Here is a 15,716-nt window from a genome sequence, read left to right on the forward strand (position 1 = left end):
AAAAAAAAAAAAAAAAAAAAAAAAAAAAAAAAAAAAAAAAAAAAAAAAAAAAATGCACAGCCTCTTCACTTTCCAGTAAAATGCAACTGACAACCCAATGAGAGACTAATACATTTTCACCAGAATGACGAAAAAGAAAATTCTCAATACCTACCATCACTGAGGACATCGGGGAGCTGAAAATCTATTCATTGCTGATTTTTGGATAAATAGATACAAAACTCTGAAAAATAATATACTAAAATCTCCTAAAACTGAACACACCCTTAGACTTTACAGTTACCCCTCTCTACTGTCCCAACACCGATATATACTTAGGTTCATAAATACACATGACTTGGAATGTTCATAGCATCCCTATTCATAACAGTGGCAGACCTGAAACTCTTCAGGTGCCCATCGATATTACAGAATAAAGTGTGTGGTATAGTCTTTCTCTCTCTCTTGCTTTCTGAAGTTTCAGTTACCTATGGTCAACCTTGGTCTGAAAATAGGTGAGTATAATCACAATAAGACATTTTGGGAAAAAGAGAAACTACATTCACATAACTTTGATGACAGTATACTAGTAACTTGTTCTATTTTATTATTGGCTATTGTTGCTAACATCTTATTGTGCCTAACTTCTAAATTAATATTGTCTTTGGTATATATGTATAGAAAAAATAATATACATAGGGTTTGGTATTACTGTGGTTTCAGGGATCCCTTGGGGGCCTTGGGATGCATTCCCTCATGGAAAAGGGAGGACTACCGTATATTCACATGGTGGAATATTACAGCGCGTTGAGAATGAGCAAATGATAACGGCATGAAAGAATGTGGACTAATCTCACATAGAGGGAAATAAACCAGACAAAAGAGTGCCTACAACTTGCCAGATAATGTGATAAGTAAATTACACACATTACCTAATTCATTCCTTACCACAACACCCTCAGTTACTATATTTGTTTCATTTTACAGATGAGGACACTGAGGCCCGGAGAGGTTAGGCCTCTTGTCTATGTCCATAGCTAATAAACTTGTATAGCTGGGAGACTTGGAGTTACATCAGTGTCCTGCCCCTTCCCACTGAGGTCCTCATCCCAGGGCTGGGAGGCATTTCCAAACTCTCAGGCGTCCCTACTTCTTTGTCTAAAGTGTGAAGAGAGACTTTACTGTCCCAGGGTTCAGAGGATAAATGGGATTATCTATGTGAAAGGGCACATTTGTTTTTGGCTAAAGAACAGTGTTGTTTCCAACAGCCAGGAAAGAAAATTCTGTTCCCCTGGTGTCATTCTTTCTCTGGTTTCTCTTTGCTTTCTAATATTCTGGAGAGAAATCCAGACTTGGACATGGAGTGATTTGATGTCTGATCTTTTCATTCGGGATGGGTGGGTGCAGTTGTGATGCACAATTTTTCATCAGTGAGCTGTGGGTACTGAAGACTTGTGTGGTTCCAGAGGAGCGTCTCGAGGGTGGTGGCACATCTCCCTCATTCATTGATTATTCTTGGCTTATGGCCTCCAGACCTCGAATCCAGCACTGTTCAACAGACACATAACATGACCCACAAATGGAAAGCACATATGTAATTCTAAAATTTTAATAACCCGTATGAAAAAACAGACAACACCAATTTTAATAATGTATTTTATTTTACCTGGTCCACTCAAAATGTTATTTTGATATGGAATCAATATATAAACAGATTAGCAAGGAGATGTTTTATATTCTCTTTTTCTTAATCTTTAAAGAATATTTTACAGTATATAGCACATCTCAATTGAGACTTTCAAGTGGTCAATTACCGCATGGCGGTAGTGGCTACTGAACAGGGAAGCTCTAGTGTAATCAATTTCATACAATTCCCTAGATAAGGTCCTTTAACCTACACCTAGTGGTAACATTTATGGAACATCTGGTGCATGCCAGGTAGGATGCCCAGCATTTTACATGTCTTCTCTCATCATAACTCTAAGAAGTAAGTATTATTGCCTTCTTTATTTTACCTATGAGGAAACTGAGACACAGACAGGCCAAGACAAGTGCAAGGTCACAGAGCTTGTAAATGACAGAGTCAGAATTTGCACCCAGGCCATCTGGCATTCCAGCTCAAGCATATAACCGTAAGGCTTGCCAAGTACATTTTCACTGTAATATTAAAGTTGGTGCAAAAGTATTTGCAGGTTTTTGCCATTACTGGCAAAGCCTGCTGGCAAAAACCTGCAAACAATTTTGCACCAGCCTAATAGAACAACATATAGGACTTCTTTATAAGACATATAAATATTATTCAGAAGTTTTGATTATTTCAAGAATCCAGTTCCTAGTTTATTGAATAGCATTTTGGCAACAAGGCATCTTTCTCCTACTTATCCCAGTCACTAGAAGGAGAATATATTTTAAAGCATACTGCAGGACACAATCAAGGCAAAAATCTCAGGTTCAGGCCCCTAGGGTCACCTGGCACATTCTAATGAAATACTAAATGGAGCAAGGTGCAGGTATACCCCGATTGATACAACAGACCTGGTACTGAAATTAGGGTGACGAGTCCTCCAGTTTTCCCAGAATGGAGTTTTCCCTGGCATGGGACTTTCAGTGCTAAAGGTCCCAGACAAACCAGGACAAGCTGGCTTCCCTACCTGAAACGGTGCAGGTGGGTGAGGGCCTTGCAAAAGACATTGCACCTGTTCACCAGCTCACCAGAGCACAACGCAGGGGAACTGATTCTTTTCCATTCTGGATTGTTTTCTTCTTGGCAGGACCCTGAACACGTCATCTTTCAGTTGAAATATTGGCCTTTGTCCATGTGACTGCCTGTTAGTATCAGGTCGGTACCATCCAGTGGACTCCTAGTCTGTCTCATCTCACTGACTGTAGCCCCTCTGACCTCTTCTCTCTTACTGCAGCAAGGGAATCTTTAAAAATGCAAACATATCAGGCGCAGTGTAATCCCAGTACTTTGTAAGGCTGAGGCAGGTGGATCATGAGGTCAGGAGTTTGAGACCAGCCTGACCAACATGGTGAAATCCTGTCTCTACTAAAAGTATAAAAAATTAGCCAGGCGTGGTGGCACACATCTGTAGTCCCAGCTACTCAGGAGGCTGAGGCAGGAGAAAGGCTCGAATCTGGGAGGCAGAGGTTGCAGTGAGCTGAGATCACACCATTGCACTCCAGCCTGGGCAACAGAGCAAGACTCCAACTCTAAATAAAAAAATAAATAAATAAGCAAACACATCTGATCAATGGACCCCCTCAAGTGCCTGGGGCTGAAAATCTTTCAATAGTTCCCCAGGGTTCCTGAGATAAACAGCAAGCCCCAGCCGGGCACAGTGGCTCATGCCTGTGATCCCAGCACTTTGGGAGGCTGAGGCAGGCGGATCACGAGGTCAAGAGATTGAGACCATCCTGGCTATGGTGAAACCCCATCTCTACTAAAAATACAAAAATTAGCCATGTGTGGTGTCACGCACTTGTGGTCCCAGCTACTCCTCAGGAGGCTGAGGCAGAAGAATTGCTTGAACCCAGGAGGTGGAGGTTGCAGTGAGCCTAGGTTGCGCCACTGCGCTCCAGCCTAGTGACAGAGCAAGACTCCATCTCAAAAAAACAACAAAAACAAAAAACAAAACCAAACAACAACAAAAAGGGCAAGCCCCTGAACGAGCCCCACAGGACAAGGCCTAGCTCCTGTCTTGCTTCTGGAACTTTGTCTTATGCTATGTCCCCTCTGCTTGCTCTGCTCCAGCCCCACTGGCTCTTGCTCTGGCCTCAGACACGTTCTTCTCCCTTCATCCACAGAACATTTGCTCGTGCTCTTCCTAATGCCTGGAATATTCTTGTTTCTGTCCTGATGCCTGTTTATCCTTCAGATCTCTGCTCACAAGTGGCTTCCTTGGGGAAGGCTTCCCTGACTTTCCAGTCCACATAACAGCCACCTCACAGCATGCTCCTCACCTCCCCTTCATAGTTCACAAGTTCACGTTTGTGTGTGTGTGTATTTGATTCATTCTCATCTCTGCCAGTAGAGTGTAAACTCCTTGAGGGAGTGGCTGTGCCTCTTTTGCTTAACCTTGTATTTCCAGCACCTAGCACCAGGCTTTGCACAAAGTAGATGTTCAATAAGCATTTGTTATTGGAATAAATGATTCATAGTATGTGTTCAATGTACATTCGGATTCTTTTTGGAGTGGGGCAAAAACATTGCTAATAATAGAAAGTTACCAACCTAATTTTGTTGGATTAGTAGTGAATTTCCTCCAAGCTCAGCACTGTATCTTGATCATCAGGAGAAATGTTTTCCTGATTTTGAGGGCTTAGAGGGTGGGTGGAAAAGACATTAGAATAGCAATTTAAAAATATTATTATTATTACTTGAGACAAGGTCTTGCTCTGTTGTTCAGGCTGGAGTGCAGTGGACGGTCACAGCTCTCTGCCACCTCAACCTTCTGGGCTGAAGTGATTCTCCTTCCTCAGCTTCCTGAAGAGCTGGGACTACAGGCACCTGCCACCGTGCCAGCTTGATTTTTTTAATTTTGAGTAGACAAGGTCTTGCTATGTTGCTCAGGCAGGTCTTAAACCGCTGAGCTCAAGTAACCCTCCCACCTCAGCCTTCCAAAGTGCTGGGATTACAGACGTGAGCCACCACGGCTGGTTCTTTTAAAAAATTATTATTAAGGGCAAGAAACAAACAACCACAACAAACACATCCGCCGTCTCCATTATTTAACAAAAGAAATACCATTTTAATACCTAAAGAGTAGGAAGGATATAACTTCAGAAAAAAACAAAAACAAAACTTACCCTGGGCAGGCAGAGATAGTTGGTATCTTTGCATTTTTGCAGTGACGACTTCTGACACTAGTTTATGGATTCGAATCTTGTCTCCCTGACTTCCTAGCTGTGTGACGTTGGATAATCAACCTCCCCTCTTAGCACCTCTCTGCCTCCTTCTTGGGGTTCTCCTTAGAATGAAATGATTGGACGTTCGTGGAGCACTTCGTGTCTGACTCCGTAAATCTCAGCGGTTAATGCGCACAGTAGCAGCACCATCGTTACTGACCAGAGACAACAGCGCCCCTTAGTGGTTCTTTGCCCCAGCTACAGGCAAGCTGAGCGCGCGCAGCAATAACGAGGCCTCTACAGGCGGTGAATGGGAAACGTTGTATCATGGCCAAAGCTGAGACCAGAGCAGAGAGAAAAACCATAAATATTCATGGAAACATTCAGGGTTCAGGCACGTCCGTCTTCCTGAGAATAAAGTTCTTTTCTGGGAAGCTACTGTCTAAGCTGTCAGCCCCCTAAGAGGGAGAAAAAACAAAATCTCTCTTCCTGGGCCCCCCACCAGCTGCGGAGCTGCTTTGCTGGGGTGGGGGAGCGCTGTCTGTTCACAGTGGCTGGCCGGGCGGCGGGCTTTGGCGCCGTCCCCCTGGGGGTGGGTGCTGAGAAGGGGGTGGCTGTCAGCCAGAGCCCTCCCTGCCTCCTGCTTTCCTTCGAGGTCTGCAGAATAAAAAAGGGATGTGGGAGTGTTTTTGTGCTGGTCACAAAACAGCAACAAATATAAGCTCTGTGCAACCCTGATAAGGGTTTTGCACGGATGGAGCCATTAACCATTGGAAATAACACTTTGTCCTCAGAAAAGCAGTAGCAGGAGAGTCGATGAGACCTGAAAGTAGACGTGAGCTCTCTTTTTACCTTCCTTCCCCAGTGTGAGAGATGAACAGGGAGGTTTCCTTCCTGTCTCTGCTTGCAGGCTTTTCCACCTGTGATTGGGAAGGAACCTCAGTGAAGAGCAGAGAAGATTGGCTCTGGAGGTAGCTGGCTGGCATTCAGACCCCGGTTCTGAAGTAGCAGCACTGTGCTGTGTGACCTTAAGCAAGTCACTGTCTCCTTGACCCTATTTTTGTATCTGCTGGGGATGATCATCCCTCAGTTTGATTTGATGAGGTTTGATGTTGAGTGACCTAATCTATTCTACAGCCTTGGATGCCTGTAGGGGCAAGGCAGATGTCATGAATGAGAGAAGTGGGTCAGAGGCAGGGCAGTAGGGAGTGGTGGGGACTGCAGTAAACCAGGCAGCACAAGCCCCATGTAACGGGTGCAGCTGGGCAGCATCATCTGACCCAGGCATTCTGGCATCTGATCCAGGGCATTACAGATAGCCTCAGAATCTTAGGGTCTGTTTCTATGTTCAAGAGTCTCTTGGTGGGCGTTGGTATTGTTGGGCTCAGCTGAACTAAGAGACTAGATTTGGTTAGTAGTGAGCATGGCAGAAAGAAACGTGAGCTCAGTGCTGCCAGGTGTTTTAAATGCTCAAGAGGAGCAGGAAATCAGCTCCATTTTAAAATGCTGCCACTTCAGCAACATTTCTTTAAAGAGACAGGGTCTTGCTCTGTCATCTAGGCTGGAGTTCAGTGGTGTGATCATAGCTCACTGCAGCCTGGAACTCCTGGGCTGAAGTGATCCTCCTGCCTCAGCCTCCTGAGTAGCTGGTACTATAGGCATGCACCACCATGCCTGGCTAATTTTTTAATTTTTTTTTTTTTTTTTTGTAGAGGTGAGGGTCTTGCTATGTTGCCCAGACTGGTCTTGCATGCCTGGTCTCAATCAGTCTTTCTGCCTTGGCTTCCCAAAGTGCTGGGATTACAGGATAAGCCACCACATCCAGCTCAACATTTAAAAATTAATCCACAACATTCCAGACAAAAAACCTGTGCTAGCTATGTAACCTTGGGCAAGTCCCTTAACGTCTCTGAATTTCTATTTCTTCATGAGTAATGGGGACAAGAATGCATCTAGCTCTTGATCTTAGCAATTAACATTTAACTTTTACCTTTATGTGATGAAGTAGTGTTACTATTACCTCTCATTTCACAGATGAGAAGACAGAGGCACAGGAAAGCTAAGTAACTTGCCCAGGACCCTAGAGCTAGTGACAGGGCTGACGTGAGGCTTTAGAAGGAGATAATGCACGCAAAGTGCTCAGTGCATATTAGTGACTGCTGTGTGGTCATCAGGTCATTACTGTTATTAATAACTGAAATGGTTCAAGGCCAGTTCTCACACTTAATTCAATGGTTGAAAGAAACTGCAGGACTTTGATATATCAGACAAAGATGATAGCTTTAAATGACATGGTATGTACTTTTGTAGGTGGCTCTTGGCCATTTTAATAGCTCCTTTCCACAGAGGCATTGGACAGCCTTGCCAATGGGTTTCCTGGGACAATAATTAGATTTAGGCCCCTGGTCCAGTCAATAGATTCTCATCTCGGGATGACCAAGCTGATCATGACCAGTAATTTACAGCTTGAGTTGTTCTGAAATCAATATGAATTTGCTTTTCATTGAGAGGGCTGTAAAACATGGGTGACAGGCAGCCCCCAAAAGCAGTTGACATGGGAGTGGAGAGCTCGCAGAGCCTGGAGAGAGGCCAGACAATTTAGAGGGAGATAAAGCAAAGGGTGGAGGAGGCTGACCTCTGTCCAGTGGGCTGTGGTCACAGCTTGCCAGAGTTCCCACTGGGACCTGCTCAGGACAGTCTTGGTGAGAGGGTGGATTTGATTGACAGTGAGGTGTGGTAGAAAGGGAGTAAGTTTTAGAGTCAGGCAGAGCTGGATTTGTATTTTGGCTGTGTGATTTTCTATGCCGGGGTGTTGGGCTCAATTCTTCAAGGCTTGATTTTTCTAATTAGCAAGGTAAGCAAATAACTGAACCTGTTGCACAGATGAAGGTGAAATAAAGCTGTGTTTGCAAAGTGCTTATTCTACTGCATGTGAGGCTGTCGCTGTCAAGTGTGCTTGTTAAAAGGAAATGACTGCAGAGTTGGGTAGACCTGGGGGAAAATTCTGCTGCTTTTACCTACTAGCTGAATAAACTTGGGTAAGTCATTTCACCATTTTGAGCTTCAGTTTCCTTATATTGGAATAGCAATAGGAACGTCTGTCCAGGATGGTTGTTATAATTAAATTAGATTAGATGATGCACATAAAGTTATATTAGCAAACTGCATGGAATATAGTGTGAACTCAACAAGAAGAGGACATCATTTTTGTCAATTTGATTCCCATCCATTCCAAACGGGGCACAGAGGAAGCTCTCTGTTAAAATCAGCTCAATTGCATGATAAATTAATGAGTTTTTAACATCCTTAAATTGTGTAATTTGAGGAGAGTTTAATAAATTAATGACACCAAAACATATTTAAATAATAAAACAGCCATTAAAATTACACATACATAGTCTACTTACACATATGTGGATGGGGCTCTGGAAAACCAAGATACATGCTGACTGCCAGGGATATACCAGTGGGCAGCCATTGCCACTGTGGAGTCAATAAGAGCGTTGTTCCAGCACTTTCTTTCTGAACCACTGCAATGCCTCCCAGTAGAATAGGAAGAATGAACATGCCCACCCCATTTGTTGTGGGCTTGACCATATGACTTGCCTGAGTCAGTAGAATATAAAGTAGGAAGTGATTGGAGCAGAGGCTAGAAATATGCTTGCACGGCTTGCCTTGCCCTCTTGCGCTTCTGTCCTTTGCCATGAGAAGACTGTGCTCCTGGTATCTGATGGTCTCAGAATGAGGAGACCCATGGAGCAGATCTGAAGTCAGCTGGTAGCCTGACGAAGATCAGCTGAACCCAATAGCACCAAAGACCTACCAATCCTTGAGCAAATAAATAAATGCTGGCTCCTGTAGCCACTGAAATTTTGAGGTTGTAATGTCATTAAAAATAATACCTGCCCCAGATAAGAATGGGTTCAGGAAGTCGAAGTTACTGGATTGGGTTGCCTGAGAGGAGCTATGGCTTTCAAGGGGGGAAGTCAACAGCTCACCCACACTCCCTCCCCTCCCTTCTATTTCCTCCTGGTGCTTCCCATTGGCTGAACTCAACTAGAAGTGGAGAGGAAGGGAGTCAATGATAGAACCACTGAAGACCAGTCCCCCGGGGCACAGCATGTGGTAGAGAAGGATGGAGAGTGGATGTGGAAGGGCAAATGTTAATTACCCTGTATTAGTCTGTTCTTGCATTGCTGTAAAGAAATACCTGATTCTAGGTAATTTATAAAGCAATTTATTATCATTTAATTGGCTTATGATTCCATAGGCTGTACAGGAATCATGGTGGCATCTGCTTCTGGGGAGACCCTGGGAAACAATCATGGAGGAAGGTGAAGGGGAAGCAGGCACGTCTTACATTGCCAGAGCAGGAGCAAGAGGGAGAGGGGGCCAGTGCCACGCTTTTACACAACCAGATCTCGTGAGAACTCTGTCACTATCACGAGAACAGCACTGAGCAGATGGTGCTGACTCATTTATGAGAACTCTGCCCCATGATCCAGCCACCTCCCACTTGTTCCTACCTCCAACTCTGGGGATTACAATTTGACATGAGATTTAGGTGGGGACACAGATCCAAACCGTATCCTATCCAGTGCAATTAAGGGGGAAGGAGGGTATGTGGGACTCTCATATAAACAAATTACTGTGCTAAGACCTTTGCCCAGGGGCTCCAGCTACGGCCCTTTGAGTATCTCCTTCCCAATTTTTTCCTTGGCCTCCTGGATTTCCCTTGTTCAGTTTGCTCACTAGGAACATTCTTTGGGATATGAAGTTAGCCAGGAGGGCTTCCTTAAACAACCCAATTATTTAGTAAATTTTGCCCTTCTTAATCCATCAGCCACACAGGAAGTGTTTCCAAAATTGTCATGGCCGAGAGAGAGATTTGGGGAATATTTTCTTATGTCTGTTCCTGTTACTTTTTCCTCCTGTTGACTCCCAACATCTTTAGCAAAACCGTATGCTCTAGGGTATCATTCACAGGAGTCCCAGCTCCATCCTGTGCACTCCAATTTTTTTGCTAGTCAAAAATGATTTGACTTTGACAGGAGCAGTTTAGCACAAAAGTACGGATAAAGAGTTTTGAAATCAGATGTAAGTTATAAAGGCCAACTTATCTTTGTAGCAGCTGGGTGACCTTGAAAAGAGGACCTAATCTAATTCCTGAGCCGGGAGAGATCATTTCAGCACCAGATCCTAGAGCCACTTATGAGAATTAAATGGGATATCCATGAACGCCCTTAGCACAGTACTTTGTTAATGCTTAATAAACTCGTTACTATACACTTCCTAAGTGAGGTCAGGGGTAAGAATGACTCTAGAATGGGGTGGCACTGAATGCTCTAGCTGATGCCCCAGCACTCAGCTACCCACTCCTGGTATTGGGTAGGCTATGCACAGTTCTGCTGTCAGCGGCATTCCATTAGCTCTTAGAAAAGCAAAATTCTTCTTTCCAGGCAGCTAGAAGCTGAGGCATCTCTCAGTCTTCCAGGGCTTTGGGCTGTACTGGGGAGAGGATTTCTCCTAGAAGCAGCCTGCTGGTGGTCCCTCTTCTGGTGCCATCCACCTATTAAGCAGCCGTTCATTTCACTCCATTCTAGAGAAACAAGTATTTGCCAAACCCTGTAATATCCTGAGATTTGTGAATTCTTAAATCTAAATATAGATTTATATGTCTCAATTCAATGGTGAATTTGGGTCAGCCTGACTCTTGTAGATAAGTGATATGTACAATATGAGATGATTGCAGAAGAAAAGTAGAGATGATTCTAGGAAGCTATTCAAATGTGAGCGAAACCATTATCTGTTTCCACTGTCACCTACCTCACTCCCCACCCTATCGGCCACCAATCTAGCCACTCATTCATCTCTCTCCCTACCACCTTCCCCATTTCTCACCTGCTATCCACCCATCCATCATCCATCCATTCCTCCATCCACCCCATTCGCCTTCAAGCCCATATACTCACCTATCCATCCATCCATCTATCCATCCATCCACACATCCATCCATTTACCCACCCACCCATCAAGTATGAAACCTCTATTCCATTCAGTCCTCTACCTGCTCCGTCTGCCACCTTCCCATTCACTACCCACCACCCAATCTCACAGCCACCCATGCATCCATTGCACATTCATCTATCCATTCACTCACTACTCACCCATGCAATCTATCACTTCATGTCATCCATCTATCCACTAACCATCCATCCTAGCCCCAATCCCATCTATTCACCACCCACCAACCATCCCCTATGCAGGCACCCATCCTATCCACCCAGATGTCCAAACATTCACCACCCACCCACCCACTCCATCCATCCATTTAGCAAATATTTATTAATTACACACTATGTGCCAGAGATTATGCTATGGACCTGGCACACACTTGCCTAAGAAATGACTTTTTTTCCCCAAGAACTTCTATACCCAGTGTGAATGAGATATACTCTGAAATAAAAAAGACAAAATAAAATGCAACTGAGTTTTAATAAGACATGACAAGCAAGAGGCAGCATCTTGTAGTGATTGTGCACATATGCTTTGAAGCCAGACAGGTTTGACTTTGATTTGAGCTTTGCCACTTGCTAGATGGATTTCCTTATATCACAACACTTCATTAAACCTACCTACTAAGCAGGAATAATTGCATTTACTTCGGAAGATCATGGTGAACCCTAAGGAAGTTCATGTTAAGTAAGTTAACACATTGTGAGAAGGGGCCGTTAGCAAGGAACAGTGGACGTCCTCTGCCGACCTGGAGTGGCCCAGCTGACAACTGACAAGACAACAGGAAACTCGGTCCTAAACTGCTGGGAACTCAACTCTTCCAGGAAACATGTGGACTTGGAAGGGAACCCTGGGCTCAGAATAGAGCCTGCCATCACTTCAATTACAGTGTTGTGGGACCTTGAGAAAAAGACCCAGTGAAACCACACCTAAACTTCTGACTCAGGGAAACTGTGAGATAATAATTGTGTGTTGTTTTAAGCCACTTAGTTTGAAATAATTTGTTATGTGGTAATAGATAACCAACACATGGGGTAACCTTCTGAAGACTGCATAACTCCTCAGTGATAGAACCTGGATTCAGAACAAGAGCCAACCACCACACCTCCTGAAAGATAACCAGCCAGAGGGGTCAAAAAGCTAAAGATGTTTTGAATACTACTCAATTGACCAGAAAATTAATTAATCAGAATCAGTAATTCCTTGGACCTTAAGATTAGTCAGGGATTTTCTGGATTTGAAATCAAATTTTCCATGGCAATGGCAGCAAATCCCATGGCTGCTCTGATGCTGCTGTACTAGTGCAGCAGCTGTCGAGTTGCGCGGAGGAAGTTCCACTTCGGATGTGATGCAAAGGTCTGATTCAGAACACCTAAGGTTTCTATTTTGAAAACGTGACGAGGGTTGCTTATTGAGAAGTAGCCATCTGCTTTCATGCCTCCACTGTATTCCTCCCCATTGGACCACATGGGCTGAAGAAATTAGATCTGTGGACACAAGACTTATTCCTTTTAAATACAGAGAACGATTCCATGGGGGCAGTGGTTTACCAATCGGACAGCCACGACCACCACTACTACCAAAATAACAACAGCAGCTCACAGTCATTCAGAGCTTTTCTGAGCCTGATGCAGAGCCCAGCCGTGAGATCTCTGGGTTACCTAGGCAGGCTCATAATTTGGCACCCTTTGTGTTGTTGTGTTTTAATATTTATTCATCATCTATTTATTGTGTGTCAGGAAAACTAAATTTCTATCAAAAAAATTTTATGTTTTTTTTCTAACTCCAAATGTGGATCAGATGTTTCACTCACAGTAGGAATGGAGGAAAAGACAGGTTTTCTCATTCATACCCTGGGGCCAGCATGGAATCAATGACCTGAAAACATTGGGCAACATGTTTCTCCCTTGTCTATCTTACCTCCTCTCACTTTAGTTTTCCCTTGTAGCTTCTTGGGAGACATATTAAAGGGATCAACATTTAGATCATGAAATAAATCTCCTTTCTAGCAGACAGCTCTGTGGGCTGCACAAGTACAGTGCTAAATTCTCAACAGACCACAGTCGATGCCAGTGACCAGACTTTTAAAGCTTTTTTTACTTGTTCATGCTGTCTGCTCCAGAGTGAGGGCTCTGGATTGCATTTGGCCCATTATGAGTATAGCCTGGCATTGACTGGCCCCCATTCTAGATCTAATCCAAGGGTGCTTTGGCACCCAGTGCATGGCTGGTTTGTCCCTCAACCTCATCAGTCTCTGACACTTTTTTTTTTTTAGGCAGGGTTTTGCTCTTGTTGCCCAGGCTGAAGTACAATGGCATGATCTTGGTGCTCATGGCAACCTCCGCCTCCTGGGTTCAAGTGATTCTCCTGTCTCAGCCTCCCAAGTAGCTCAGATTATAGGCATGAACTGCCGTGCCCAACCAATTTTTTTGTATTTAGTAGAGATGGGGTTTTACCATGTCAGGCAGGCTGGTTGGGAACTCCTGACCCCAGGTTATACATCCACCTCAGCCTCCCAAAGTGCTGGGATTTCAGGCGTGCACCACTGTGCCCGGCCTTCTGCTGAACACTTCGAAGAAGTCATCTCATCTTTTCTTCCTTATCACGTTGTGAGGCAAGTACTATAATTCACCCCATTTTCCTAATGAAAAAACTGAAGCTTAGAAAGGTTAAGTTTTTCCAAGCTTAGACAGCCATTAAATGGCAGAACTAAGATTCCACTCCAAGACAGACTGCCCCAAGAGCTTTTATTCATTATATCTGATGCTCTAATCCAGCACTTTGCAGGTGCACATTTGTTTTTGTGGAGAAATGACTATACCAAGGATGAGTTTCACTGTAGCCAGCATGAGCTGCTTTGTTGGGGGAAACAAAAAGGGGAAAGGTGTGGGAAGGTGCACACTCATCTGAGCCTCTAGCACAGGCGTCAGAAGTACTATGAGGTTGAAGACTCTCAGCTCTAGTACACCTCAGATTTGGTCAGTATTCATTGTATTCACACATTCCATTCCATTCATTCATTCGTTTGTTTATTCATTCATTTATTTGAGATTGATTGAGAACCCACAGTGACAAACACTGCTTTATGAACTAGCTGGTGAACTAGGCAATGTCCCTGCACTTATGGCTTCCATTCTAACATGAAGGTAAAAGAAATGAAATTAAGAAATAAAATGCTTTTAGAAAATAATAAGCACCATGAAGGAAACAAGGTGGGTTGTGACAGAGCAACAGTGGGATGTGTGCAAACAGTCAGGGAAGACCTGTCTGAAGAGGTGACGGCAGAGCTGAGAGACGAATGGTGAGAAGGAGGCGGTGAGGACAGGACCTGGAGGAAGAGCATTCCTGGCACATGGGAGAGCAGAGGTAATGACCCCAGGCTGGGTGTGAACATTGCTTAGATGAAGGAGGGAAAGGATGCAGTTGAGGCAGAAGTACAGGGCATGTGATAATACACAGGGAAGCCTGGTGTGGCTGAGGTCAGAGAGGTTGGTAAGGGCCCCTAGGGCATTTTAGGCCAAAAAAAAAAAAAAAAGGGAACTTGGACTTTGGCCTGGTGGCAGCAGGGAGCCATAAAAATGAGCAGCAGGACTCAAGTACTATTTTTTTCAGTGATTTCTCTGAGTGTTATGGGAAAAATGGAAAAAGAGGTCCAAGATGATAATAAGAAAGATGAGTGGGAGACTACTGCGGAAGTCCTACTCCATATAGAAGGCACATCCGAGAGATTTCATGTTTCATTTCACTCCAGCCAGACTGGAACCCTTGCCAGTTCCTTTAACTCACCAAGCTCTTTCATGCCTCAGGGTTTCCCCCACCTGCAATACTCTTTCAGCCCCTTTCTTTAGCTAAATCCAGTTCTTTTTTAGGCCTGAGAAAGGCCCTCTTATCCAATGTCTTTTCATCTAGGAAGGCTTCTCTGACCCCAAGTGCAGGTGAGTCCTCCTTGTTACTTGTTCCCATGGCAACCAGCTCTCCCTCTTAATGGCACCCGCCTGGCTTGCAACTACTTAAGCAAGTCGGTTTCCTTTCTAGGGGCCCCACAAAGGCAATAATTACATCACAATAATTACTGAAAGCACAAAGAAGCCTCGTGGCAAATATTTATTTCATGAAATAATTTTTTTTTGAAGTTTGTGGTAACTTGAGATTTATGCTAATGACCCTAAATGATTTTTAAACAAATAGGGTCAGTCTTTCAAACGAATTTTTTTAGAGCAATAACAATGATTGGCTACATGCCTTGTACATGCCGGGATCAATATTAAGCACATTAAATTCAGTTATTTAATCATCTCAATATGGGAAAGTTTACCACTGTTTTTCAGATGGGCAGCTGAAGATGAGCATGGTTGAGTAGCTTGCCCAAGGAGGCATTCTGACTATGTGATGGAGATAACAATTTGAATTCATGTCCATTTAGATGTAAAGCTCATGCTTTCTTAACTAATCACTCCTGAAGATAGGCGCAATCATTCCCTCAGCAAGTATTTACTGAGTGTCCATTTCAGTGTAGAAGAAGATATGATGTTGAATTAACCAGAGTTCCTGCTTTCTAGGAGATTAGTGTCTGGTAGGAGAGCTGAGATCTGGAGTGAAGAATCCATGTAGTGCTTGTAATGTGGGAATCCATACGGCCCAGTCTAGAGAACTGTTGAGCTCAAGAAAATACAGTCTAAAAATCTTGAAAGCAATTGCAAAGTAACTCACATTCACTTACTATAATTCTCTCACGCTATGAAGAGGACTCATAGTCTACAGAAATATTTCTTAAATCTTTTCCCTTTCCCACAGCTTTCCACATACTACAACTTTTCCCAAACCCCTCAATCCTGGCCTCACTCCAAATATCTTTCTTCAGTTAACGGATGCAC

General features: G+C 43.8%; 1 long non-coding RNA gene across 1 annotated transcript; it reads right to left on the minus strand.

Moving 5' to 3' along the window:
• Nucleotides 1-3,156: 3,156 nt before the first annotated feature.
• Nucleotides 3,157-5,093, minus strand: LOC119473112. Its single transcript, XR_005202297.1, has 3 exons — nucleotides 4,789-5,093; nucleotides 4,214-4,300; nucleotides 3,157-3,192 (listed from the first exon to the last, which is right to left on the minus strand). It is a non-coding gene; the product is annotated as an uncharacterized LOC119473112 (long non-coding RNA).
• Nucleotides 5,094-15,716: the final 10,623 nt, after the last annotated feature.

The sequence above is a fragment of the Cebus imitator genome, unplaced genomic scaffold (genome assembly GCF_001604975.1).
Source record: "Cebus imitator isolate Cc_AM_T3 unplaced genomic scaffold, Cebus_imitator-1.0 Scaffold8, whole genome shotgun sequence".
In the NCBI taxonomy this organism is placed as follows: Eukaryota; Metazoa; Chordata; class Mammalia; order Primates; family Cebidae; genus Cebus; species Cebus imitator.